The sequence below is a fragment of the Eschrichtius robustus genome, chromosome X (genome assembly GCF_028021215.1).
Source record: "Eschrichtius robustus isolate mEscRob2 chromosome X, mEscRob2.pri, whole genome shotgun sequence".
Lineage (NCBI taxonomy): Eukaryota > Metazoa > Chordata > Mammalia > Artiodactyla > Eschrichtiidae > Eschrichtius > Eschrichtius robustus.
The window spans coordinates 92,115,919-92,143,600 of NC_090845.1; the positions used below are offsets into that span (position 1 = coordinate 92,115,919).

Consider the following 27,682-nt stretch of genomic DNA (forward strand, 5'->3'; position numbering starts at 1 on the left):
TCACGGGACATGCTGTGGTGTCTTGAGGCTCAGTTCTCTCGGTCACAGCTGAGGATTGAGGGCTCCTGAACCCCGAGGTCACCTGCATCCTTCTACTCCGTGGCCTCCCCCAGCCAAGCCCCTGGAAGTCAGGTGGGGCCCCACGGCGGCGCGCGTTACGTTACGTACGTCCCACAGCCATGTGACGCCATAAGGTCGCGACCGAGGGGGGCGCCCTTTCCGCGTGTGGAGAGCCTGCCCAACGGTGGGTAGCTCGGCTTGGCCTTCTGAGGAGTCAGACCGAGAGGTGAGGACCTTTAGAATTAAGGTACTTGTCCTGGCTGAGGGGGAACTTTGATGAGGCTCTGGCTCCGATCCCAACCTTTCCCCCGACTTTCATATTCTGCCACGGTAGGCGGTAGGCGGTAGGCGGTAGGCGGGTAGGAGGGGCGCCCGCCTGTCCTAGAGGTTTACTCAGAATTGGCGGGACAGCGGGCGGCAGGCGTTCATGGGCTGCTCTCGGCAGCTCGGCTCGGGAAACTGGGTGGACCCCTCCCTTCCCCCTTCCTTCCCAACCCCCACATTAAAGCCCTACTCTTGCTTATCTCTCTTCCGTATTCCTATTCACTGCCTGCCATGTGATGGCATCCTCTGCCCTCCTCTGACCACGTTTGTTATTAAGAACACCAGAGAACTCCTAGATGCCAGCTCGTATCGATGATTTCAAATCTGATCGGAATTTCTGTCTCTTAATTTGTTCCGTAGAGAGAGGCAAGGAGAGAGACTTTTTTTAATTTGATATTTTTTCAGTAAAAGTGTGAAAGTAGCCAGCACGTTAAGGTTCAGAGTTTGTTTTGTGTATTTGCTTTGCTGATCAGTAGTTTTTCAAAGTGTGTGTGGGGTGGGGTGCCATAATCTTTTTCTCCTTGGACTCTCTAAACGGCTTAAATTAGTCCAGCCAGACACCACTGGCTTCTGACTTTCCTCCTGATTTTCTAACCATTCCTTGTTACATTCCTTGAAAGCTCTCCCCTTTCCTTCATGTGGGAAAAAAAACAGTGAATTTATTTAAGAAAACCATGTTAAGTAAAATTATAGATGATACATTTCATAAAAATCACGTAGATGGTACTTAATGAGTAAAATGCAGCAAGAAAAAGATGGTGTTTACATTTGTGAGGGATTTAAATATTGTTTGAGAGATGGTTAAAGGGGTGGTATATATATATTTTTTATTATATAATAGCCATTTCTTTCCTCTCATTTCAGCACTTTCAGGTTTGTTCTACAAGACACTATGTCTGAGAGACAGCAACAACAAAAATGGTTTTATCCATTGAAGAAATACGGGACATACAAAAATGAAGGTAAAAAGGATTTCTATATTGTCATATTTTTAAGATAATATGCCACTTGAATCTCAAAGAGAAGGGTAGTGTCTTAGCTTGTTCAGGCTGCTGTAGTAGAACACCATGGACCGGGTGGCTTATAAATTACAAAAATTTATTTTTCACGGTTCTGGAGTCTGTGAAGTCCAAAATCAAGGCACCAGCAGGTTCAGTGTCTGGTGAGAGCCTGCTTCCTGGTTCATAAAGGGCTGTCTTCACGCTGTGTCCTCACGTGGCAGAAAGGGCAAGGGAGCTCTCTAGGTGCTCTTTTATAAAGGCACTAATCCCATTCATGACGGCACCTCCCTCATGACCTAATCACCTACCAAAGACTCTACCTGCAAATACTGTCACCTTGGAGACTAGGTTGGTACATAAACATTCAGTCTGTAGCAGGTAGTTTCGTCAAGCTCTATGGGAATGGAACATTTTTCCACAGACCACTGGAAGTGCTAGTGTTCCTCAGAAAACATTTTGGGAAAGCCTGTTCAAACTAAGTCTCTTCTACCGCATTAATACCTTGTACCTTTGTTTACTAAGAACAGTGTATGCTTACTAATAATTATGATCTGTTCTTCTCATTAAGAAACTACTTATTGCTAACTCATTTTCTCTTATGTCATTAGTCATTCTCTCTTTTGCTTAATCTTTCCACTTTTTCATTCTTTACGTATAACCTCAATTTATGTTTCTGATATCATGATGGCAAGAAATAAATGCATAAGTGCTAGTCATTAGGAAGCCTTCAAAATAAAATAAAATGCCCCACTCTTGAAAAGACGATACAACTTACCCGTAAGGATGAGTGGATGAATAATAGCTCTCATTTTATACCAATTTTCCACACTTTTTCAAAACTAGTTTGTTATTATTTTTTTTTTAAGATTTTTAGAAATTTCATGTAATGTCTGAAACATTTATATTAACATATTTCCATACATGTTTCCATACAAATACAAATATAAGATTTTTAGAAATTTCATGTAATGTCTGAAACATTTATATTAACATATTTCCATACATGTTTCCATACAAATACAAATATAAGATTTTTAGAAGTTTCATGTAATGTCTGAAACATTTATATTAACATATTTCCATACAAATAACCCAATGAAAGTTTAGTATTAGTTGTTTTGTTTGTTTTTTTATACTGCAGGTTCTTATTAGGCATCAATTTTATACACATCACTGTATACATGTCAATCCCAATCGCCCAATTCAGCACACCACCATCCCCACCTCACCGCAGTTTTCCCCCCTTGGTGTCCATATGTCCATTCTCTACATCTGTGTCTCAACTTCTGCCCTGCAAACTGGCTCATCTGTACCATTTTTCTAGGTTCCACATACATGCATTAATATACAATATTTGTTTTTCTCTTTCTGACTTACTTCACTCTGTATGACAGTCTCTAGATCCATCCACGTCTCAACAAATGACTCAATTTCGTTCCTTTTTATGGCTGAGTAATATTCCATTGTATATATGTACCACATCTTCTTTATCCATTCGTCTGCTGATGGGCATTTAGGTTGCTTCCATGACTTGGCTATTGTAAATAGTGCTGCAATGAACATTCGGGTGCATGTGTCTTTTTGAATTACGGTTTTCTCTGGGTATATGCCCAGTAGTGGGATTGCTGGGTCATATGGTAATTCTATTTTTAGTTTTTTAAGGAACCTCCATATTGTTCTCCATAGTGGCTGTATCAAATTACATTCCCACCAACAGTGCAAGAGGTTTCCCTTTTCTCCACACCCTCTCCAGCATTTGTTGTTTGTAGATTTTCTGATGATGCCCATTCTAACAGGAGTGAGGTGATACCTCATTGTAGTTTTGATTTACATTTCTCTAATAATTAGTGATGTTGAGCATCTTTTCATGTGCTTCGTGGCCGTCTATATGTCTTCTTTGGAGAAATGTCTATTTAGGTCTTCTGCCCATTTTTGGATTGGGGTGTTTGTTTCTTTGATATTGAGCTGAATGAGCTGTTTATATATTTTGGAGATTAATCCTTTGTCCGTTGATTCATTTGCAAATATTTTCTCCCATTCTGAGGGTTGTCTTTTCGTCTTGTTTATGGTTTCCTTTGCTGTGCAAAAGCTTTGAAGTTTCATTAGGTCCCACTTGTTTATTTTTGTTTTTATTTCCATTACTCTAGGAGGTGGATCAAAAAAGATCTTGCTGTGATTTATGTCAAAGAGTGTTCTTCCTATGTTTTCCTCTAAGAGTTTTATAGTGTCCAGTCTTATATTTAGGTCTCTAATCCATTTTGAGTTTATTTTTGTGTATGGTGTTAGGGAGTATTCTAATTTCATTCTTTTACATGTAGCTGTCCAGTTTTTCCAGCACCACTTATTGAAGAGACTGTCTTTTCTCCATTGTATATCTTTGCCTCCTTTGTCATAGATTAGTTGACCATAGGTGCGTGGGTTAATCTCTGGGCTTTCTATCTTGTTCCATTGATCTATGTTTCTGTTTTTGTGCCAGTACCATATTGTCTTGATTACTGTAGCTTTGTAGTATAGTCTGAAGTCAGGGAGTCTGATTCCTCCAGCTCCATTTTTTTGCCTCAAGACTGCTTTGGCTATTCGGGGTCTTTTGTGTCTCCATACAAATTTTAAGATGATTTGTTCTAGCTCCGTAAAAAATGCCATTGGTAATTTGATAGGGATTGCATTGAATCTGTAGATTGCTTTGGGTAGTATACTCATTTTCACAATGTTGATTCTTCCAATCCAAGAACATGGTATATCTCTCCATCTGTTGGTATCATCTTTAATTTCTTTCATCAGTGTCTTATAGTTTTCTGCATACAGGTCTTTTGTCTCCCTAGGTAGGTTTATTCCTAGGTATTTTATTCTTTTTGTTGCAATGGTAAATGGGAGTGTTTCCATAATTTCTCTTTCAGATTTTTCATCATTAGTGTATAGGAATGCAAGAGATTTCTGTGCATTAATTTTGTATCCTGCAACTTTACGATATTCATTAATTAGCTCTAGCAGTTTTCTGGTGGCAGTTTTAGGATTCTCTATGTATAGTATCATGTCATCCGCAAACAGTGACAGTTTTACTTCTTCTTTTCCAATTTGTATTCCTTTTTTTTCTTTTTCTTCTCTGATTGCCGTGGCTAGGACTTCCAGAACTATGTTGAATAATAGTGGTGAGAGTGGACATCCTTGTCTCGTTCCTGATCTTAGAGGAAATGCTTTCAGTTTTTCACCATTGAGAATGATGTTTGCTGTGGGTTTGTCATATATGGCCTTTATTATGTTGAGGTAGGTTCCCTCTATGCCCACTTTCTGGAGAGTTTTTTTTATCATAAATCGGTGTTGAATTTTGTCAAAAGCTTTTTCTGCATCTATTGAGATGATCATATGGTTTTTATTCTTCAATTTGTTAATATGGTGTATCACATTGATTGATTTGCGTATATTGAAGAATCCTTGCATCCCTGGGATAAATCCCACTTGATCGTGGTGTATGATCCTTTTAATGTGTTGTTGGATTCTGTTTGCTAGTATTTTGTTGAGGATTTTTGCATCTATATTCATCAGTGATATTGGTCTGTAATTTTCTTTTTTTGTAGTGTCTCTGTCTGGTTTTGGTATCAGGGTGATGGTGGCCTCATAGAATGAGTTTGGGAGTGTTCCTTCCTCTGCAATTTTTTGGAAGAGTTTGAGAAGGATGGGTGTTAGCTCTTCTCTAAATGTTTGATAGAATTCACCTGTGAAGCCATCTGGTCCTGGACTTTTGTTTGTTGGAAGATTTTTAATCACAGTTTCAATTTCATTACTTGTGATTGGTCTGTTCATATTTTCTATTTCTTCCTGATTCAGTCTTGGAAGGTTATACCTTTCTAAGAATTTGTCCATTTCTTCCAGGTTGTCCATTTTATTGGCATAAAGTTGCTTGTAGTAGTCTCTTAGGATGCTTTGTATTTCTGCGGTGTCTGTTGTAACTTCTCCTTTTTCGTTTCTGATTTTATTGATTTGAGTCCTCTCCCTCTTTTTCTTGATGAGTCTGGCTAATGGCTTATCAATTTTGTTTATCTTCTCAAAGAACCAACTTTTAGTTTTATTGATCTTTGCTATTGTTTTCTTTGTTTCTATTTCATTTATTTCTGCTCTGATCTTTATGATTTCTTTCCTTCTGCTAACTTTGGGTTTTGTTTGTTCTTCTTTCTCTAGTTTCTTTAGGTGTAAGGTTAGATTGTTTACTTGAGATTTTTCTTGTTTCTTGAGGTAGGCTTGTATAGCTATAAACTTCCCTCTTAGAACTGCTTTTGCTGCATCCCAAAGGTTTTGGGTCGTCGTGTTTTCATTGTCATTTGTCTCTAGGTATTTTTTGATTTCCTCTTTGATTTCTTCAGTGATCTCTTGGTTATTTAGTAACGTATTGTTTAGCCTCCATGTGTTTGTCTTTTTTATGTTGTTTTCCCTGTAATTCATTTCTAATCTCATAGCGTTGTGGTCAGAAAAGATGCTTGATATAATTTCAATTTTCTTAAATTTACTGCGGCTTGATTTGTGACCCAAGATGTGATCTATCCTGGAGAATGTTCCGTGCGCACTTGAGAAGAACGTGTAGTCTGCTGTTTTTGGATGGAATGCCCTATATATATCAATTAAATCTATCTGGTCTATTGTGTCATTTAAAGCTTCTGTTTCCTTATTTATTTTCATTTTGGATGATCTGTCCATTGGTGTAAGTGAAGTGTTAAAGTCCCCCACTATTATTGTGTTACTGTCGATTTCCTCTTTTATAGCTGTTAGCAGTTGCCTTATGTATTGAGGTGCTCCTATGTTGGGTGCATATATATTTATAATTGTTATATCTTCTTCTTGGATTGATCCCTGGATCATTATGTAGTGTCCTTCCTTGTCTCTTGTAACATTCTTTATTTTAAAGTCTATTTTATCTGATATGAGTATAGCTACTCCAGCTTTCTTTTGATTTCCATTTGCATGGAATATCTTTTTCCATCCCCTCACTTTCAGTCTGTATGTGTCCCTAGGTCTAAAGTGGGTCTCTTGTAGACAGCATATATATGGGTCTTGTTTTTGTATCCATTCAGCCAGTCTATGTCTTTTGGTTGGGGCATTTAATCCATTCACGTTTAAGGTAATTATCGATATGTATGTTCCTATGACCATTTTCTTAATTGTTTTGGGTTTGTTTTTGTAGGTCCTTTTCTTCTCTTGTGTTTCCCACTTAGAGAAGTTCCTTTAGCATTTGTTGTAGAGCTGGTTTGGTGGTGCTGAATTCTCTTAGCTTTTGCTTGTCTGTAAAGCTTTTGATTTCTCCATCAAATCGAAATGAGATCCTTGCCGGGTAGAGTAATCTTGGTTGTAGGTTCTTCCCTTTCATCACTTTAAGTATATCATGCCACTCCCTTCTGGCTTGCAGAGTTTCTGCTGAGAAATCAGCTGTTAACCTTATGGGAGTTCCCTTGTATGTTATTTGTCGTTTTTCCCTTGCTGCTTTCAATAATTTTTCTTTGTCTTTAATTTTTGCCACTTTGATTACTATGTGTCTCGGCGTGTTTCTCCTTGGGTTTATTCTGTATGGGACTCTCTGCGCTTCCTGGACTTGGGTGGCTATTTCCTTTCCCATGTTAGGGAAGTTTTCTACTATAATCTCTTCAAATATTTTCTCTGGTCCTTTCTCTCTCTCTTCTCCTTCTGGGACCCCTACAATGCGACTGTTGTTGCGTTTAATGTTGTCCCAGAGGTCTCTTAGGCTGTCTTCATTTCTTTTCATTCTTTTTTCTTTAGTCTGTTCTGCAGCAGTGAATTCCACCATTCTGTCTTCCAGGTCACTTATCCGTTCTTCTGCCTCAGTTATTCTGCTATTGATTCCTTCTAGTGTAGTTTTCATTTCACTTATTGTATTGGTCATCTCTGTTTGTTTGTTCTTTAATTCTTCTAGGTCTTTGTTAATCATTTCTTGCATCTTCTCAATCTTTGCCTCCATTCTTATTCCGAGGTCCTGGATCATCTTCACTATCATTATTCTGAATTCTTTTTCTGGAAGGTTGCCTATCTCCACTTCATTTAGTTGTTTTTCTGGGGTTTTTTCTTGTTCCTTCATCTGGTACATAGCCCTCTGCCTTTTCATCTTCTCCATCTTTCTGTAACTGTGGTTTTTGGTCCACAGGCTGCAGGATTGTAGTTTTTCTTGCTTCTGTTGTCTGCCCTCTGGTGGTTGAGGCTATCTGAGAGGCTTCATGGGAGGCTCTGGTGGTGGGTAGAGCTGACTGTTGCTGTGGCGGTCAGAGCTCAGTAAAACCTTAATCCACTTGACTGTTGATGGGTGGGGCTGGGTTCCCTCCCTGTTGGTTGTTTTGCCTGAGGCAACCCAACACTGGAGCCTACCCGTGCTCTTTGGTGGGGTTAATGGCAGACTCTGGGAGGGCTCACGCCAAGGAGGACTTCCCAGAACCTCTGTTGCCAGTGTCCTTATCCCCACGGTGAAACAGAGCCACCACTCGCCTCTGCAGGAGACCCCCCAACACCAGCAGGTAGGTCTGGTTCAGTCTCCCCCAGGGTCACTGCTCCTTCCCCTGGGTCCCGATGCACACATTACTTTGTGTGTGCCCTCCAAGAGTGGGGTCTCTGTTTCCCCCAGTCCTGTCAAAGTCCTGCAATCATTTCCCACTAGGCTTCAAAGTCTGATTCTCTAGGAATTCCTCCTCCCGTAGCCGGACCCCCAGGTTGGGAAGCCTGACGTGGGGCTCAGAACCTTCACTCCAGTGGGTGGACTTCTGTGGTATAAGTGTTCACCAGTCTGTGAGCCACCCACCCAGCAGTTATGGGATTTGATTTTACTCTGATTGCGCCCCGCCTACCGTCTCACTGTGGCTTCTCCTCTGTCCTTGGACGTGGCGTATCCTCCTTGGTGAAGTCCAGGGTCTTCCTGTCAATGATTGTCCAGCAGCCAGTTGTGATTCTGGTGCTCTCGCAAGAGGGAGTGAGAGCACATCCTTCTACTCCGCCATCTTGGTTAATCCCCCTAGTTTGTTATTATTATTTAATAATTATAGCTGCCATTTTTTGAGTTCCTGTTATATGTCAAGCACTGTGGCAACCTTGTCATACCAGCTTTGTCATTTAATCCTCAGAAAAATCCTGAGAGGATGTTATTTTAATTTACAGATAAGATACAAGAATCAAGATAGGCTAGATTATGCTGTGGTAATAGACAGTCCCCGTATCTCAGGGGCTTGTTCCTCACTTCGACTACATGTCCATGGCAGGTGCATGCCCCTCACGGGATGGTGGACTATGGGGGTCTGAGCCATTCTTGCTGGAATGACTTGGAGACCCAAACTGACAGAGCAGCCATCATCTAGAGAGTTGTCAGTCCCTGTGCCTGAGGAGAAGAGGACCCTGCAAGGTCTCAAACCAACAACCATATGTTCTGGCCCAGAAATAGCACATGTCACTCACAACCCATTAGCCAGAACCAGTCACATACACAGCCCTGCCCAAACAAAGGAGGTCAAGAAGTACAGCTCTTCCAGGTCCCGGGAACAGGGACAAATGGAAACCCATGGCAAACAGCACTACCGCATGATGAAATTGAGGCTCAGAGAGGTAAAATACTCGCCTAAAATCACATACGCAGTAAGTGACAGAGCACATTCTGGATATATGATTTCAAAGTCCGTGCTCTTTCTGTTCCTACTCCTTTCTATATTGTATGCTGTCCTCTTCAATGAAGTTCATATGTACTTATCATAGCAGTTCCTTTGCTTCAATGCTGCAGTTCCATCTCCCTTAATCATCTGATATTCCAACAATGGATTTAATTAAACCCCCCACATTGGTAAGCCACAGGTCTTTTCCAAGTAATTAAATGTACTGGATATTTGGATATCCGTGCTATTCGAGGATAGCAATTATAAAAGAAAACATGACGGTAGATGAAAAGACTGTGGATTTGTCACACACCTGATACAAATCATCTCATGCATTTCCATATTGGCAAGAAAAAAATAATAAAAGTAAGAGCCAAAGTTAATGAAATCGATAACAGATATGGAAGAGTTGTGTAAAAATGCTAGATGTTAGTGCTTTCAAAATATAAAAAAATAAGGAAAGCTTTGGCAGTATGGGTCAAGAAAATTAGAAGGCACAGACAAGCCACTTTCGAAGAAGGTGTCTTGCTTGTACTGACAGTAAAGATTTAAAAGATAATATCATGAAAAAGATATGCTGATAATTTGAAAATTAATACTAAATGGGTAAATTCTAGAAAAAAGAAATTTATATTGGGGAAACAGAAAATATTAATATTGAGCTTATTCTTGACAAAGCATGCATGAGAAGGCAAAATTACTGGTGAATCTTAATTAGTTATAAAAATGCCAAAAATAGAAATAAGATAATGGCAAACTTAATCCAGCAATGGCTAAAACAGATAATACAGCAGGGCAAAGTTGTGTTTATACCAAACTTGCAATGTTGGTTTAACATTAGGAGATTCATAATGTAGTTCAACACATTAATAGGTAAAGGAGCAAGAAAAGGATGATTATCACAAAGATTCCAGAAAAAACATGCATGCAATAAAATTCAACAACCAATCAAGATTAAACAACCACAAAAATAACTCTTAGCTAACTGGGAATAGAAAGATATTTCTTTAAAATGATAATGTGTACTTTACAAAAACTACAACAAACACCGTACGTAATAGTGAGACATTAAAAGCATTCCATTCAAACTCAGAAGAGGCAAAGATGATTCATATAATCACTTCTGTTCCACATCTTACTGAGTCTCCTAGGCATTGCAGTAAGCCAAAATACATACATACATTAATTAATACATGTGTAAAAGTGAAAGGGAACAAAACTGTGAGTATAATTGTCTTCATATAAAACTCAAGAGGACCTATGGAAAATTATAATAATAGTGATTAACCAGTTTATTGGATGCAAGACTAATATACACGAGATAATTGCACGAAATAGAAAATAATATTTTCATTGTGAGTATACCATTTACGAGAGCAAAAAAATTGGTCCTGTGGAATATACCTCAAGTTGGCTCAGCTGGCAACTATTCCAACACTCATAAACACTCTTACATGTTTTCCTGTACTGTAGAGACCTGGAAAGCTAAAAACAAGAATGGAGACCTACGTTCGTATGTGTGTGTGTGTGTGTGTGTGTGTGTGTGTTTGTGTGTGTGTGTGTGTGTAGGTTTCCTAGACCCCCTTTTGTCTAGGGTCCCAAAGAAGATCTCTATGTATCAAGCCTATGCACCATAGTGAAACTTGGAGGTGGAACTGAGTAATGTGGGAGCCACAGGCAGGATCAGCTTTGTATGATGGGAGAGGTCTCTGGCTTTTACGGGCAGCCACAGCAGAGTGCCTAGAATTCAGTCTCTGTCATACATGTTGGTTAGCTCATAGGCAGCAGGGGTGTTTCAGCTATACCAGTCCCATGGTGTGAGGGGGCTTCCCCTGGCTGTGCGGCATCCAAGCCCACTTTTCTGGCCCTCACAGAATTTTTGTAAGCTGTGTGATATGTTTTATTAAAGATGTCTTATTTTTATAAAATAGCTAGAATGAATATCTGGCATAAGGAAGTGGGAACTTTGATTAATAGAGTACTTGACACCAAAATTGGTTGCAAGCAAAGGGCCCTGAAGGAAGTGGGGGTCGGGGATAGGTCATCCAGTCTAGGTGGATCTGAAGATAGTAAGGACCCAGTTGGTAATAGAGGATGAATCATTAGTGTTCCATGGCACACAATGGTGAAAGAGTTGCAGTTGCGTTACCGGACAGAACTTGGGTCCACTCACCTGCTGCGCAGCAAAACCAATCTACTGACACTGGGTTGTTGGTGAAGGAAAGTACAGTGTTTATTTTCTGGGTGCCAAGCAAGGAGAACTGGCTGCTTGTGTTCAGAAGACTCTAACTCCCTGCTGACTTTCAGGGAAGGGTTTTAAAGGCAACATCTGGGGTGAGGGCTGCAGGGTGCATGACTTTCCTCTGATTGGTTGGTGGTGAAGAAACAGGGTGCTGTTTCAGGGATCTTAATCATCAGCATTCTGGCTCTGACCAGTCTGGGGTCTGTGTGCTTGTGGTCAGCATGGAGTCACCGTCCTCCACCTGGGCAGGGGATCTTAGTTTCTGCATAGCAGCTCAAAGATATGTATCAAGTTGTTATCTCTTGAGGAGAAACTAGGACTCTGCTTTATCACTGCACTATTGTTTCTTGACTGCCTTTCTTTCTTTTTTTTTTTTTTAACATCTTTATTGCAGTATAATTGCTTTACAATGGTGTGTTAGTTTCTGCTTTCTAACAAAGTGAATCTGTTATACATATACATATGTCCCCATATCTCTTCCCTCTTGCGTCTCCCTCCCTCCCACCCTCCCTATCCCACCCCTCTCGGTGGTCACCAGGCACCGAGCTGATCTCCCTGTGCTATTCGGCTGCTTCCCACTAGCTCTCTGTTTTATGTTTGGTAGTGTATATATGTCCGTGCCACTCTCTCACTTCGTCCCAGCTTACCCTTCCCCCTCCCCGTATCCTCAAGTCCATTCTCTAGTAGGTCTGTGTCTTTATTCCCGTCTTGTCCCTAGGTTCTTCATGACCATTTCTTTTTAGATTCCCTATATATGTGTTAGCATACGGTATTTGTTTTTCTCTTTCTGACTTAACTTCACTCTGTATGACAGACTCTATGTCCATCCACCTGTCTACAAATAACTCAATTTCGTTTCTTTGACTGCTTTTCCTTTGTTTCTGCATTTCCTCACTTCCCTAACTAGTAACTGCTTGAGTCTGTTCTTTGGAACTCAGGGAAGGCCTAGGAGGCCAAAGCCTTTTTCTACAGACAAGAAACAGGGAACACAGCGGGGCTTTTGTACCCAGGAGGGCCCTGAAGGGTTCTGTTCAGTGTCAGTCCCCCCTTTTCTTTGATACTCCTCAATCCTGAGGGGATCATGAGTGGAACAAGAGAGGGAATAAAGTTTTGGATAGAGAAGTTAATCATCAACCTGGCAAGGGAACTCGGTTTTAGGGGGACTCGGTTTCAAGAGTTACCACCTGTGGTCACTTGAATTGAAATGCCTTTGAAGTCAATGTGTTGGTGGACCAGGCAGCTGCTGTTTGGGACCCAGAGGACACTCCTTTCCCCCACAGCATTGAGAAACACATTAGTGTGGAGGGCATCTTCATCTGTGAAGTGTTCTGAAGTGGCTGACTTGTGTAGGCCACAGATGAGATGGGAGATTCTGCCATTGACATGGTCACCCTCATTTGAGTGGAGATGTTGGGGTTCTGGTGTTGCAGGCCCAGTAGGAGCACTTAATCTCCTGCCTCAAGGTGAGTGCTGTTTACCTAATAAACAGCAAGGATGGAAGGGTAGTCACATTGGTTTGACCTGTAGCAACCTCTGAAGGTGGCTAATTGATCAACAGATCCCTTGGATCTTGAAATATCTGACATACTCCAAAGTTGCATTTGAGCAGTGTAAAAATAAATAAAATATAAATAAATATTTGTAATAAAATATAAGAACATAAAAATAAAGAAATCAAGCTCTAGGTCTGGTGACTTGACCTATCTTGATGGCAAATGGTAGTCCCTTACTCAATTCCCACACTTGAGCCAGAACACCATGAATGAGTGGACTACTGAGGAAGGACCCTATGGTGAAGTCGCAAGTTACTGCAGTAAATCTTCTTCCCAGCCTTAGCCAAAGGGACCGTCAGCCATTTACCACAGTTACTGTGCATTTGCTTTAAGGACACTTGCTCTAAGCCAGAGCTCAGCAAACTCCCTGGAAAGGGCCAGGTGACAAATATTTGAGGCTTTGTGGGCCAGTTTGTCTCTTCCGTAACTACTCAGCTCTGCTGTTGTAGAGCGGAAGGCTCCAGAGACAAGTATGGCTGTGTTCCAATAAAACTTTGCATATGGACATTGGCGTGTGGATTTTAAATAATTTTCACGTGTCAAGAAATATTATTTTTGTAACCATTTAAATATGTAACAACCATTCTTAGCTTGCAGGCCCTAGAAAAACAGGCCACAGGCCAGGTTTGGCCCATGGGCTGTAGTCTGCCAATCTCTAATTTAAGCTAATGGAATCACTAGGTCCCTAAAAGAACAGAGTGGAAAGCCAGCAAAATGAGGTGGCATCCGTTCCTAGGGTCTCTGGCAAGCATAAACCAAAAGCTGATACTTTAATACAGTAGCTTTCAACTGTGGTAGCACACTGCAGTCACGTGGAGAATTTAGAAAATGTGGGTGCCTGGGTCTCAACCCAATTCTGCTTTAATTATTGTGGGTATAGCTTGGAGCTGGTGGCATTCTCAAACTCCCCAAGGGGCTCTACTGTGTAAACGAGGTGGAGAACTACAACCCATACTGTGGGATATTACTCAGCAATAAAAATGGCAGGAACATAAACGGATTTCAAAAACATGATGCTGACTTTAAAAAGCCAGACACAAAGGTGTGCAGTATGTATGATTCCATTTACAAGAAATTCTGCAGCAGGCAAAACGAATATACAGGGACTGTGAGCAGATCAAGGTTTATATGGAGCTGGGAGATGGAAAGGTTAACTGGGAACCATTTGGAGTGTGGTATGTGCTTTATATCTTGATTGAGGTGGTGGTTAGCTCTAATCCCTGATTTTTACATGTAAGTAATTTGAGATCAGGAGAAGTCGGGTGAATTGTCCAAAGTGATGTAGCTTAATAATCAGAGAGAAGACAGGTGGATCTGATTATCAGTAATTGTTTCTGTTATGCTAGGTAATGAGTCAGTAGCAATAGTGCTTCCCCCCAAGCCCGTGGCAAAACCCTGACCCAGCCTTTTATACAAGTAGAGCAGGGACATGAAAGTACACCTCTTGTGCATTCCAAACACCTACTCATAAGCACAGTTGACGTTCTCACGTGTTCTTTATGTTGACTTCTTTTTTTTTTTTTTTTTTAATTTTATTTATTTATTTATTTATTTATTTATTTATGGCTGTGTTGGGTCTTCGTTTCTGTGCGAGGGCTTTCTCTAGTTGTGGCAAGTGGAGGCCACTCTTCATCGCCGTGCGCGGGCCTCTCACTATCGCGGCCTCTCTTCTTGCGGAGCACAGGCTCCAGACGCGCAGGCTCAGTAGTTGTGGCTCACGGGCCCAGTTGCTCCGTGGCATGTGGGATCCTCCCAGACCAGGGCTCGAACCCGTGTCCCCTGCATTGGCAGGCAGATTCTCAACCACTGCGCCACCAGGGAAGCCCTATGTTGACTTCTTTACGTTTGTATTTACATATCCAAACAAAAACTTTTCTTAATATTTCCTTTTGAGTAATCACACTCTAATGTACAGGTTTAAAAAGTATGGTAAAAATACGTAACATAAAATTTACCATCATAACCATTTTTAAGTGTACAGTTCAGTACTGTTAAGTTGATTCACATTGTTGTGAAACCAATCTTCAGAACTTTTTCGTCTTTCAATTCTGAAACTCTACACCTTAAACAGCAATTCCCCTTTGTCCCTTCCCCCCAGTCCCTGGTAACCCCATTCTACTGTCTGTTTCTATGAATCTGACTACTTTAGATACCTTTTTTTTTTCAAACCCATGGACTCTGTTTACTATAGTTTTCCCAACTTTTTAAAAAAATATTTATTTATTTATTATTTTGGCTGTGCTGGCTGTTTGTTGCAGCATGCGGGATCTCTAGTTGCGGCATGCAGGCTTCTTAGTTGCAGCATGTGGACTCAGTTGTGGCATGCAGGCTTCTTAGCTGTGGCATGCGGACTCTCAGTTGCAGCATGCTTGCAGGATCTAGTTCCCCGACGAGGAATTGAACATGGGCCCCCTGCAATGGGAGCATGGAGTCTTACCCACGGGACCACCAGGGAAGTCCCTAGAAAACTTATGTAAGTGGAATCATACAGTATTTGTCGTCTCATGACTGGCTTATTTCATTTAGCGTAATGTTCTCAAGGTTCATCCATGCTGTAGCATATGACAGAATTTCCTTCCTTTAAAAGGCTGAATAATATTCCATTGTATATATATATATACATATCAAAATTTGTTCATCCATTTATCCATTGATGGGCATTTTAATTGTTTCTACTTCTTGGCTGTTGTGAATAGTGCTGCTATGAACATAGATGTGCAAGTACCTCCTCAAGATTCTACTTTCAGTTCTTTTGGATATATACCCAGAAGTGGGATTGTTAGGTCATATGGGAGTTGTATTTCATTTTTTTTGGAATCTCCATACACACGCATAAAGAATGAATGGGTCAAAGAAGAAGTCACAAAGGAAATTAGAAACTACTTTGAGACAAATTAAAATGAAAGTCCATCATACCAAAACTTATGGGATGCAGCAAAGGTGTGCTAAGAAGGAAGTTTATAGCTTTAAATGTGTACATTGAAAAGACAAAAGATCTCAAATCAACAACGTAACTTTACACCTCAAGAAATTAGAAACAGAAGAATAAACTAAAGCCAAAACTAGCAGAAGGAAGGAGATATATAAGAGCAGAGATAAATGAAATAGAGAAGAAATACAACAACAATAGAAGAAAAGTAAATGAAACTAAGAGTTGGCTTTTTGTTAAAGCTACACAAAATTGACAAACGCCTTAGTTAGACTCACTAAGAAAAAAAAAATAGAAGACACTCAAATAATTAAAATCAGAAATGAAAGAGGGACATTACAACTGATACTACAGAAATTAAAAGGATTATTAGCGAATACTGTGAATAATTGTATGCCAACAAATTGGAAAACCTAGAAGAAATGGATAAAGTCCCCCAAACAGACAATCTAGCAAGACTGAATCGTAAAGAAATACATAATATGAACAGATCGATTAATGAGGAGGGAGATTTAATCAGTTCTCAAATATCTCCCAGCAAAGTAAATCCCAGGACCACATGGCTTCACTGGATTATTCTATCAAGTACTTGACAAGGCGATGTCTGAGATTGCCTGTGTCTGAATCACCTTGATGAGGGAGGTCTCTAGCCCTGTTTAGGCACCCGACATAGTTGGTCAGCCGGGGGACTACGGTAGCTGTTAGCTGGCCCCCTTCTACGCTTTCCCCTTGGCAACGTTATTTCTGAAGGAATGTGGGTTCTTGCAAATGACTCTGACTCTTCCTATACACCATACATAGACCACATGCCCTTACTGCTCCCTTTAAACTGTGAATTTTTCCCTTTCATTGCTGGATTTTCCTGAAAACGAGTTGGTTGCCCGGCATTCTCCAAAGGTCACCAATAAGGTTCCTCTTTGTTGTTGTTATTGTTGATGAGTATCATTATGAACTCCTGGCTTTTGAACATGTTGGTGGGCTTCAAACCATTGTTATGTGGTGTTGAGCAGAGGAGTGAAATGATTTGACTTGTGCTCTGCTGCTGGGTTGAAAGCAGACAGGTAAGGGAGCCAGGATGAAAGCAGAGGGGCCAGCTGGACAGCAGTACAGTCCAGGAGATAGATGTTGGTATCTTGGCCAGGGTGGTGGTAATGGAGGTGGTGAGAAGTGGCTGGCTTCTGGACATACTTTGAGAGAGGGGCCGAGAGAATTTCCTGACCAGTTGGATGTGTAGTGTGGGAGACAGAGAGCACGCCAGGCCCCCTCCGAGGTTTGGGGACCGAGCAAGTGGCATTTGTGGGTCCAATGCCCTATCTGTGTTTACTTTCACTTCCAGTGCCACACAGGGAAAGTCCCAAGGTTGTGAGTAGCAGGACTGCCCTGACAGCGGGCCACACTGGGAAAGCAACGGCTCCTCAGAGGAGTTCATCTGAGGCCTGGTCGTAATCACTCCATCGTGGAGCGATCAGCCCTGGACGGATCTTTACTCGTAAGCGTGCCCTGAGACAACATGGAATAGTTAATGTACAAAAGGCACAGCCCACAAACCTGGAGAGCCTTAAGTATTACAACCCAAAGGAAGCTGGTTTCTAACAGTGTAATTACCATAATCCTCCCTCCCCACAAGCCACTGGTATGATTATCTGCTGGTTCCCTGTTTCAGTGGAATGTGTTAAAAATAAAATACCCTTAGTGAATCCACCTATGGGGAAGAGAATTGACACGATCTTATTTCTGCAGGTGCCGAAAAACTTCCAAATCTTTTCCCATGGTGAATTAGATATGTTGGAGGGGAGAATTTGTGGGCGGAGGGGTGAACAACAACACAACTCCTAGGAGTGAATAAAAGGTGAGGTATAACCAGGACACTTTCTAAGCGTGCCTGTGGCTTCAGTATCCAATACAGTAGATGTCAGAGCAAAGAAAATGAACAAGAGCCAAAGAGAGGCCTTACAGAATGATGAAAGGATCAGGACACCAGGGAGACATAAAGATCCTAAATGTGTATGAACACAAACAACAGAGCCTCAAAGTACATGAAGCAAAAACTGGTGGAGCTGAAAGGAGAAAGAGCCAGATCTATAATTACAGTGGGGGCCTTCCACACCCACCTCCCTCTTAGCAAGTGACAGAATTACCAGAGAGAAAATCAGCAAGGATATAGGAGACCTGAATAACACAGGAAACTAACGAGATCTTCATGACATAAATAGAACAGTCCGCCCACCAACAGCAGAGTACAGGTTTTTCCCCGAGGGTCTCTGTAACATTCACCAAGTTAGACCATCTCCTCGACCATCAGACAAGCCTCAGTAAATTCAAAAAGAACTGAGGGACTTCCCTGGTGGTGCAGTGGTTAAGAATCCGCCTGTCAGTGCAGGGGACACAGGTTCGAGCCCTGGTCAGGAAGATCCCACATGCCGCGGAGCAGCTAAGCCCACGCTCCTCAACTACTGAGCCTGCGCTCTAGAGCCCTCGAGCCACAACTACTGAGCCCACGTGCCACAACTACTGAAGCCCGCGTGCCTAGAGCCCAAACTCCGCAACAAGAGAAGCCGCCGCGACGAGAAGCCCGTGCACCACAGCGAAGAGTAGCCCCCACTAGCCGCAAGTAGAGAAAGCCCGTGTGCAGCAACGAAGACGCAACGCAGACATAAATAAAGAAATTAACTTATTAAAAAAAAAAAAAAGAAGAGTTGAAATGTCCCAGAGTATGTTCCCTGGCCATGATGGAATCAAATTAGAAACCAGTAATAGAAAGCAAAAAGAGGAATCCCTAAACACTTGGAAATGGTGGCTGACACATCATTCCAGGTTATCATTCACACCCTTGTTATAGAAGAGCTGAAGTGAGGAAGAGTTGCCTGCTGAGCTGAAAGGCATTTCAGGCTGGCCCAAAAGAGAGCTCACCCTGGCTCTTTCAAACAGGGTATTGTTCAGGGCAAGGCTGGAGGGAGGGAGACAGTTCAGGAGGCTGTGACATCAGTGCCACCTGACATTAAAGCTCCTAGTGCACTGGCAAAGGAAGTCCAGCTAGCTTGCTGGTTGTTAGTGGAATCGGTGTGGTGGCTGATTGGATTTGGGAAGCACGAGAGAGGTATTGGTGTGGTTGTTGGAAAGTCCTGAGAGAAGGCAAGATTCGGGTGCCTTCCTGGTACATATATGACTGGTGTCCAGTCTAACCCATGGACGCATACACCTCAGTTCCTTATCTGTCCTGCTCCACTGTGTTAAAAGTTTCAAGGCAGTTGTCCTCTCCTCCCTCCTCCTTCTCCTCCCTCTTTCTCCTCCTTGTCCTCCTCTTCCTCATCCTGCTCCTCCTCGATTCTTCCCCTGATAGTGCCATCTGTCGGATAAGGCTGTCCTCTCTGCACAGGCAGAAGTGTGTCCTTTCTGAGGTTTGTGGGATTGGTCCCTTAGGCCAGGTTGGCACTGTGCCTGCCCTACCATCCTGTTAGCCTAAGACATGGTACATGGTAAGTGCACCACAGATGTGTCTTCAAACCTGTATTTTTGTTCCTCTTTTCAGAATACAGTGATGGTGGTAGAGCACCTCAAGGAAGAAAGAAAGGTTGTAGTTCTTTCCCAGGTAATTCTGGCAAGAGGAGCCCTCATTATGAACACGGTGGGGGTGAGCCTCAGCCCTCACACCTCCAGGAGGATGATGGAAACGTGGTGAAGAGGGATGTCCAGGAGGACCCCGAAGTAAGACAGTAAGTGACCAGGCAGCAGGGTTTGTACACAGCAGCCCCTGGGACTATGCACCTCTCTCACTCTCCGTGGACTTGTTTATCTTCTGTCACTGCAAAACTGAAGCATGCTAGAAGTGAAATAATGGTTGAGCAATCCTAATTGTAGCGCTGGTGTCAAAGAGACGAGGGTGTACAGAAGACTTTCTTAGCACGTATGGCCACTCACCCTCCTTCTCTCCACATCCCCCCTGCAGCTCTCCCTGTACCATCCGAGGCAAAGAGAGGACAGTGAGACTGGACAGTGAAGGCCACATGCATATTACTGTGTGGGGAAACAGAAAACCTCTGGAGAGAGAAATGCGGGAGAACACACAAGATGGAACCCCAGGGAGCTGGTTCAGGGTCACCGTGAGTATCCTGAAAAATGGATGGAATGTGCAGGAGAGAAAAGTCAGGGGGAGTTGTGTTGGTCTCATGTAGAGATGCTGGTTTATTTCACTGTAGACAGCTTGTAATCTGTCCTTTTTATGACCAGGAGTTAACAATCTTGTTCATCTAAGGGCAGATTCAGAGAAGCAGTGTAAAGGGAACAGGCTGACTGTGAGGAGAACGGAGGAGCCTGTCTCAGAGCAAAGATGGAAACTACTGCCAAGGATATGGAGCAACTCCACGTTGGAGGTCTCAGTTTGGCAAGCTGAGTGTGGGAGATGGAGGGTCGAGCCTCTGGAGACCTTGTCTGAGGGGCAAGCAGTGTCTGCACTGGGTAGGATCTCCTGGAAATTTATAAAAGGAAGATCATCTCTGACACCTTGATTATTTGGAAGAGAGTTTGACTGGAGAGAAAGAGTATTTAGGAAATCCATATTACGCACACCCATAAGAAATCATGCCAGTGGTCCCTTCTTTAGAAGCCCTGTCAAGCTCAGTAGAAGGCCGGAAAAGAACAGGAAAAGGTTCGTCCTCCAGCCTAAATTCCCTGTTGTCTGTCCTCTCTCCCATCCCTTCTTTTCATCCTTAGATTCCTTGTGGGATACAGTATGACAGGACATGGCTAATGAACTCAATCCAGCGCCATTGCAGTGTCCCCTTCACTCCAGTGGACGTAAGAGAGGATGCCGAAGCCAGACGCGTGGGCACAGGGAAGGGGGAGAGAGAGACCTGGTTCAGCAGGGTCTGTTGGCTTCTGATACTATTGCTGTTGCATTCAATGCCTGTAGTTCCACTTTATTCACAATGGGGCTGAGTTCTTTGTCCAAGAAGCTAGCACTGCCTCTGCATTGATGGATGTCAGCAACAAGATTTGTGACGAGGAGAGCCGAAAGGTGTGTGTCGCGGGCATTACCTGTACCTCATCCTGAGGAAGGAGTACAGGCCAGGGGCTGGCTGTTTTCTTTGGAACTAGAGTTCCTGGTGCTTACCCCACCTCTTCTTCCTGCAGATACCTGTGTTTGTCAGCCCGTCCGCTGTTCCCTACTCTGTGCAGTATAAGTTGAAGCCAGAAGAAATGGAGCAGCTAAAGGTAATGCAGACTCAAGGCATTTTGTGTGCCAGCGCTCAAACCCACCTCTCCTTCCTCCAGGCCCCCGTCACCCTCTCCCCCGTTTTCCCTACCACCACCACAGCCTCAGAGCGGCTCTCTCCATCTCTCACTCCGCAGCTGACCTTGATCAAACGATTTAATGTCTCCAAGCAAGCTCTTGACCTCCAGAGGCTCTGCGTTGACCCAGGTACGGCTGACAGCAGTAATTCTAGGGCGGGCGAGGGCAGAGGGGTCTTCCTAGAGGGAGACTTAGGGATGGTAACGTGGGAGGGGCTGGTGCTGGCCCCAGACCCCACTCAGCCATCTGATTCCCTCCCCTCTCCTTCCTGAAGACTTGGTGGGCCATGATATTGATATAATTCTGAATCGAAGAAACTGCATGGCTGCCACCCTGCAGATCATCAAAAAGAATTTCCCTGAGGTGAGGCTGTAGGCCCAGTGCTGGTATTAGGGTAGGGGGTGGAAGAGATGGGGTGGAGGGCAGATTTGTCTCCAAGGCCCTAGATAGTAACCTTCACTCTACCTCTTCTTGCCCCAAAGCTGTTGTCCTTGAACTTGAGCAGCAACAAACTGTACCAGCTGGATGGCCTGTCTGACATTATACAGATGGCCCCCACGGTCAAGATCCTGAACCTCTCCAAAAATGAGGTGAGAAGAGGGAGCCAGATCAAAGTTGGGTTGAGAGTAGGGGGGGGGGGCGTGTTAGTGGCCATCAGAGTGATGACAGGAGGCAGGTGAAGGTACCTGTGGGGGAGGGAGGGGGCTGGGGGTGCAGAGATCCGGATGTCCCTCTTTCCCTGGGATTCCTTTTCCCACTTCCGCCCCATATTTCTCAGCTGAAGTCTGTGTGGGAGTTGAGGAAGATTAAAGGGCTGAAGCTTGAAGAGCTGTGGCTGCAAGGGAACCCATTGTGTGGCACCTTCCCAGACCAGTCCACCTATGTAAGGTCAGTGTGAACACCCTGTCACCCTTCCTGGTGACCTTCACCCGTGGGAGCCTAGACTATCTGTGACAGTGCCCCTTTGCCAAAGGTGGCAGCCCTGGTCTTCTGGGAGGATCACAGGCCCCACCTTCTGCTCTCTCTGTGCCTATCACCGGTGAGGAGTTTCCTTCCCCTGACCTGCTCACCTCTGCAGGGGCTCTGGGGTCTGTTTCCAGCTCTCTGCGCCCAGCTATATTCCGCCAAGGCCTCCCAAGAGTGTGCCGCAGGAAGCAGGGCTTCTCCTCCTCACCAGGACCAGGAGCGACCAGCCTTGATCCAGATGCTGGCGCCCTGGACTGAGAAGGGTCCTCCAGTCCAGGGCCTCTTGCTGAGAGAAGCCTTCCTTCTTCGTGCTGAGATGGCATTTGCCTCCCCTGTTCTGAGAGGGGCCCTCTTCCCCTTCCTCCAAAGGGGACCCCCCTCGTCTCCCAGGTTGACATGGGGGCTTTCCTGCGCCATGCTGAGGGCTGAGGCCGTAGGTGGCTGCTGTCATGACATCCATTCTGCTGGCCCAATGCCAGGAGCTGGACCCTCCTTGGGAAAAAGCAGGGCTCCTTGAGTCAAGGGGCCAGACGTGGGCCCCTGCCAGTGATCAGAGGGCTTTCTGAGGCAGGAGTGGAAGGCAGAGGGCAGAGGTGGTAGAGGAGACAGAAGGACAGGGCTCTCAGGGGCACTTCCCATCAACTCCCTGCACACGTCACATCATCCCATCTGGTCCTTCACAGGAGCCCTGGGCAGCCTGAGACAGGTACGATTCCTCAGATAAAGAACGAACTCAGACAGGTGCAGGGGTCATCAGGAGAGAAGGCGGTGATCATAAGACTGGGCCACGGATCCTCAGCCCCATACTGAGCTGGGACCTGACCCTTTCCTCATTCTGGGGGAGATGTGCCCCCATGGCGGCCCTGTTTCCCATGCCCAAGTCTGGCTGAACTCACACAGGTGACAAAGTTTCAACCAGCATCCAGTGGGGCCCCAGCCCAACATGTGCATATTTTCCATTCCTACCTGGTGTGTCTGGGCGATTCTGGGGCAGGTGAAGAGCCGCAACAGGGGCGCCGTTTCCCCTTTCTTCTCTCTTCTTCCCTGACCCCGACCACGGGAGAGCTTCTTTCCCTTCCCTTTGCTTTCTCTCTCTCCCTTGTCTCTGTGCCCCTATGTCTCTCTCATCTCTCCCCTCCTACCTTCACTCCCTTTCTGCCTTCATCCCCTCCATCTCCCTCCCTGAGCCCCACCTCACTCACCTCCCTGGCCCAGCATCCTGGGCCATCCCTGGGGGGTGTCCGGGTCTTGCCAGAGTGCTGGACCCCCAGTGAGGTAGCAGAGCCCCGGGCTCCCACCCCATTCCCTCTTCTCCCCACAGCCTTCAGTGGGGCCCTGGAGGAAGGAAGGGAGGAGAAGGAAGCCCTGCAGTATGGGTTTGAAATGCTGCTCCCTGTGGCACTGGAGAAGGGAGTGCGAGTAGTCTGGGTGGGAGCTACCCAGGCGAAGGAGAGGAAGGGAGGGAGGGAAGGAATATTAAAGTGAAGGTATTGAGAGAGATGAGGAGACAGTGCCTTTCAGACAGTAAGATGACAGATGCTCAGTGCTCAACAGGGAAGTGGACCGAAAACCCTTAAAATCAGAAGCAGAGGTGGGCAAAGGGCGCTGCTGGATGGGCCAGAACACACTGATCTCTGTTTATGGTATTACTGTTTTAACTCAAAGGAAGCATTGCAACCTTGAACTATTAACCACTTCTTCTCTATTTTTGGTGTTGGACAGGGCCATCAGAGAATGTTTCCCGAAGTTGTTACGCCTGGTAAGTGCCTACGTAAATCATTGTCTCTTACGAATGTCGGTGGCCTCTGCACCTGCCCTCAAGCCCTTTGGGTCTTGCCTAGATCACATATTAGCATCAGAACCTTAACCATTTTGGGGGGCATGGACTCCTGAAAATGACATGGATAGACTTGCTGGAAAAATACCCATAAATACACACACGCACACACACAAGTTGCACATAACACTAGAGACTTCCAGGACCTCATGATGAAGACATCCAGTGTAAGCTTTCCCATGGAATTTCCAGGGCCCTTTCACACCTGACCTCTGACCCTCACCCTCCTGGGCCCATCCTTTTCCCGGATCATCCAGGGCCACTCCCCTGGTCTCCACTCCTGACTTCCTCTTCCCTTCTCCAGGATGGCCAGGAGTTACCGTCACCAGTTACTGTTGACGTTGACACTCCCTGCGTATTAAAGCCCTGCAAGGTGAGGAAGAGGATCAAACGACATTTGCGGTGTTGCAGGGAGGCTTTATCCACTGCATAGTCTCAAATGCCTTTTGATTCCAGGGCAGCTACTTTGGATGCGATGAGCTGAAGAGCCTAGTCCTGCAATTCCTGCAGCAGTAAGTACCTCTGGGAAGCTGAGCAAGGGGGAGAGGGCGAGGACAGGTGAGGCCACCTAAGCACAGGTCTGTTCAGGGGAGTTTCCAAGTCTCATTTGAGGTCCAGACCACAGAGATAGACTGTCCTCATTGCTCCCCCTCAGGTACTACCTGATCCATGACTGTGGAGACCGACAGGGTCTCGTGGGTGCTTATCACGAGCAGGCCTGCTTCTCCCTGACCATTCCCTTCCACCCCGAGGACACAGCCCCGTGAGTATCACAGCACAGGCTCTGCTCCTGGGCCGTGTGGCTCCCCAGCAGACACAGGCCAGCTCCTGCAAACACCCACCACCCACTGTTGCTCTTTGTCTCCTAGAAGCAGCTTGTGCAAGTACTTCAAGGACAGCCGGAATATGAAGAAGCTCACGGACCCCCGTGAGTGTGTGATGGGAAGACTGGGTGGGAAAGGGCGGTGAAGGGGTCAATCATAGGGCCCAGGGCGTGGCAGCCCCTGACCTTCGCTCGCTTCCCCTCCCCTCACAGACCTGCGGGTCCAGCTGCTGAAGCACACAAATCGTGTCATTGTGCACACCCTCTGTGTGTTGCCCAAGACTCAGCATGACTTAAGCTCCTTCGTGGTGGACACGTGGTTCCAGACGGTGAGCGCCTGCTTCCACCCTCGGGCGGGCCCAGGAAGCCGCAGGTGGGTAGGAGGTGCAGGTGGTGACTGGGCGCCTGGGCTCTTCCCTTTCAGGAAACGATGCTCTGCTTCTCCGTCAGCGGGGTGTTCAAGGAAGGTGAGTGTGTGTAGATCCCCACCCCAGATGCCCCACTGCTGCCTCACCCTGGCCAGGCTCACTCCCAGAACCACCCAGCTTCCCTGACCCCTTCCCTTCCCTTCCCCTCCCCTCCACTCCCCTTCCCCACTGTGTTCTCCAGCCCTCAGGCTTCCCACAGACAACCCAGGTCTGAGCTGTGTCCATGCCTGTCTGCCCTGCACACCCTGGGCGTTAGGGACACAGGCTGCGGAGTTTGGTGGCTCTCATCCCAGATACTCACTCTGAGAACTTGGGTCGTTACTTAACCTCTCAGTTTCCTCATTTGCAAAATGGGGTAGTAGTATCCACCTCTTGGGCGGCTGTGAAAAACGCATCCCGTGAACCTGTGTAGTGGTTGTCAGGGGCCCTGTCACTGGGCGCAGACTGCTCCTATAGTTGCCCTCCCGATTCCCGACACCCTGGCCCCCGTGAACAAATGCCCTCTCAGCATGAGTGTCCAGTCACAGCCTGACTGGGGACCGCCGTGTGAGCGTGTACAGCATGTGTGGCTCTAAGGGGTAGTGTTGTTTGTTTGCTGTTGAAGTGGAAGGAAGTTCTCAGGGCTGTGTGCGTGCCTTCACCCGGACCTTCATCGCTAACCCTGCCAGCTACTCCAGGTGAGAGCCCTCTTGTGGGCGGGAATGCCCATCCCCGCCTGCGCTCAGGGGCATGGGAATGTGGTGGCGCAGACCTTAGGTTTACTCGGTATTGTGGAAAGCCAGCAGGGAGATCCCAGGAGCAGTCTAGCCTAGTGGTTAAGAAGAGCATGGGCTCTGGAATCAGCCTATGCGTTCTCTCCTTGACCCAACACTCACTCGCTGTGTGACCTTGGTCAAGTCACATGACCTCTCTGTGACTCAGTGTCTTCTTCCGAGAATGGGGATCAGAGCGTCCACCCCTTGGGCTGTGGTAAAGGGTAAATGCGAAATTGCCCGTGGGTTGGGGATAAACCTATAAATCGAGTGAAGGTGGTAGACAGTCTCTCCAAAGGTGGGCTCTGTGGGGAGGGCCAGAGGTACCAGTCAAGGAACCTGGGAGACAGACACAGGAGGGGTGTGGAAGGAATCTGGTTGCTGAGTGCCAGTGGGAGCGGAGTCAATATTGGGGGTGTGGGTGTCCATCCAGCACTTGTCTGAGGGCCCATTTTTCCTTCAGTCTGTGCATCGTGAATGACGAGCTGTTTGTGAGGGACGCCAGCCCCAGTGAGACCCAGAGTGTGTTCTCCATCCCAGCGCATACGCCCACCTCCAGCTCCATGCACACCCTCTCCCAGGAGCAGCAGGACATCATGCAGGCATCCTCCACCCCACCTGAGGTGAACCTCTAGTGGAATCAGAAGTGAGTGCTGGGTTTGCGTGGGCATAGGAGGGAGCTGGGAGGAGTAGAGGGGTGATTAATGGGAACTTGAAGGTAATTATTTTACATCTATTTTTTTCTTACAAACGTTTAGTTGTGAGAAATTCCCTAACTTCATACTAATACCTTTCCATGTATTATAAAATACAGGTTTCCTATCTTATATACTGTTTTGAAACTTCTTTTGTTTATTATTAGTACCAGCATTTCCTCTCAGTATATGTGAAGCTACATTATTCTTTCTAAGATCAATATATTAAACAATTGAATTCCAGGAAGCCATAAGCTATTATTGATAGGCATTTACCTTTTCGCTTCTTTTTCAGCATTACATGCTGTGGCATCTGCTCATTCTGGTACATACATGTTGGTAAACTTGAAGGCGTGCTCTTGTAGCATAGATTTAGCTGTGACGTTGTGTGGTCAAGTGGCTCCAGTTTGGTCCTAAGGGAGGTCATCTATCCTCCCCCACTACAGGTGCTTTCAGTACGATGACTAGACTATACCAGAACTAAAAAATTCTTTACTCATTAAAAAGTCAATTCTGAGAATTCAGAGATAAGAAGAAATAGACCTCTAGGGTTTCAGGAAGGTGAAGGCGGACAGAAGTCAGGTGCCCTGGGGTTGAAACTCAACGGCTGCTGGCTCTGCTGACATCCCAATTCTTTCTCTTTACTTTCTTCAGCCCAAGGGCAAGATTCCAGATGAATTTTGACATGAGACCCTCATCCACTGACCTGGGATCTTGAGAACAAAACTCTGCAAATGAGCCTTTAGATGTCATTTTCATCCTCCTCATATTTGTTACCTCTCTTCTCTTAACTGAAGCCATATCCATGACTAAGCTTGCAGTCCAGCTAATCAGGAAACCAAAGTTTACCGTGTAGGCCTGCCAGTTGTTCTGTATTTTTCCCACGCATGATCCTTGTTTATCTTTATATTAAAGAGTAACATTGCACATTGTATGTTGTGTGTCTTGGATTGCTCTTCCCCTGACCCAACCATGAGTTAGTGGGGCCAGGACCAAAAGGTCCCATCTCCCACATCATCCCTGGCAGTCTCTAGCATTTATATCCGACCTATACAGTGCTTGAAAATTATAGAGTAAGGACTCCATTCCTGGACTACCCTAAAATCCAAGCTTTGCCTCCTGATAACCTTCTCTCCACCACTTCAGTACTCACA

At 45.1% G+C, this 27,682-nt stretch overlaps 1 pseudogene; it reads left to right on the forward strand.

Annotated features, from left to right (window-relative positions):
- Positions 1–19,298: 19,298 nt before the first annotated feature.
- On the forward strand, positions 19,299–26,483 carry LOC137756617 (nuclear RNA export factor 2-like; annotated as a pseudogene).
- Positions 26,484–27,682: the final 1,199 nt, after the last annotated feature.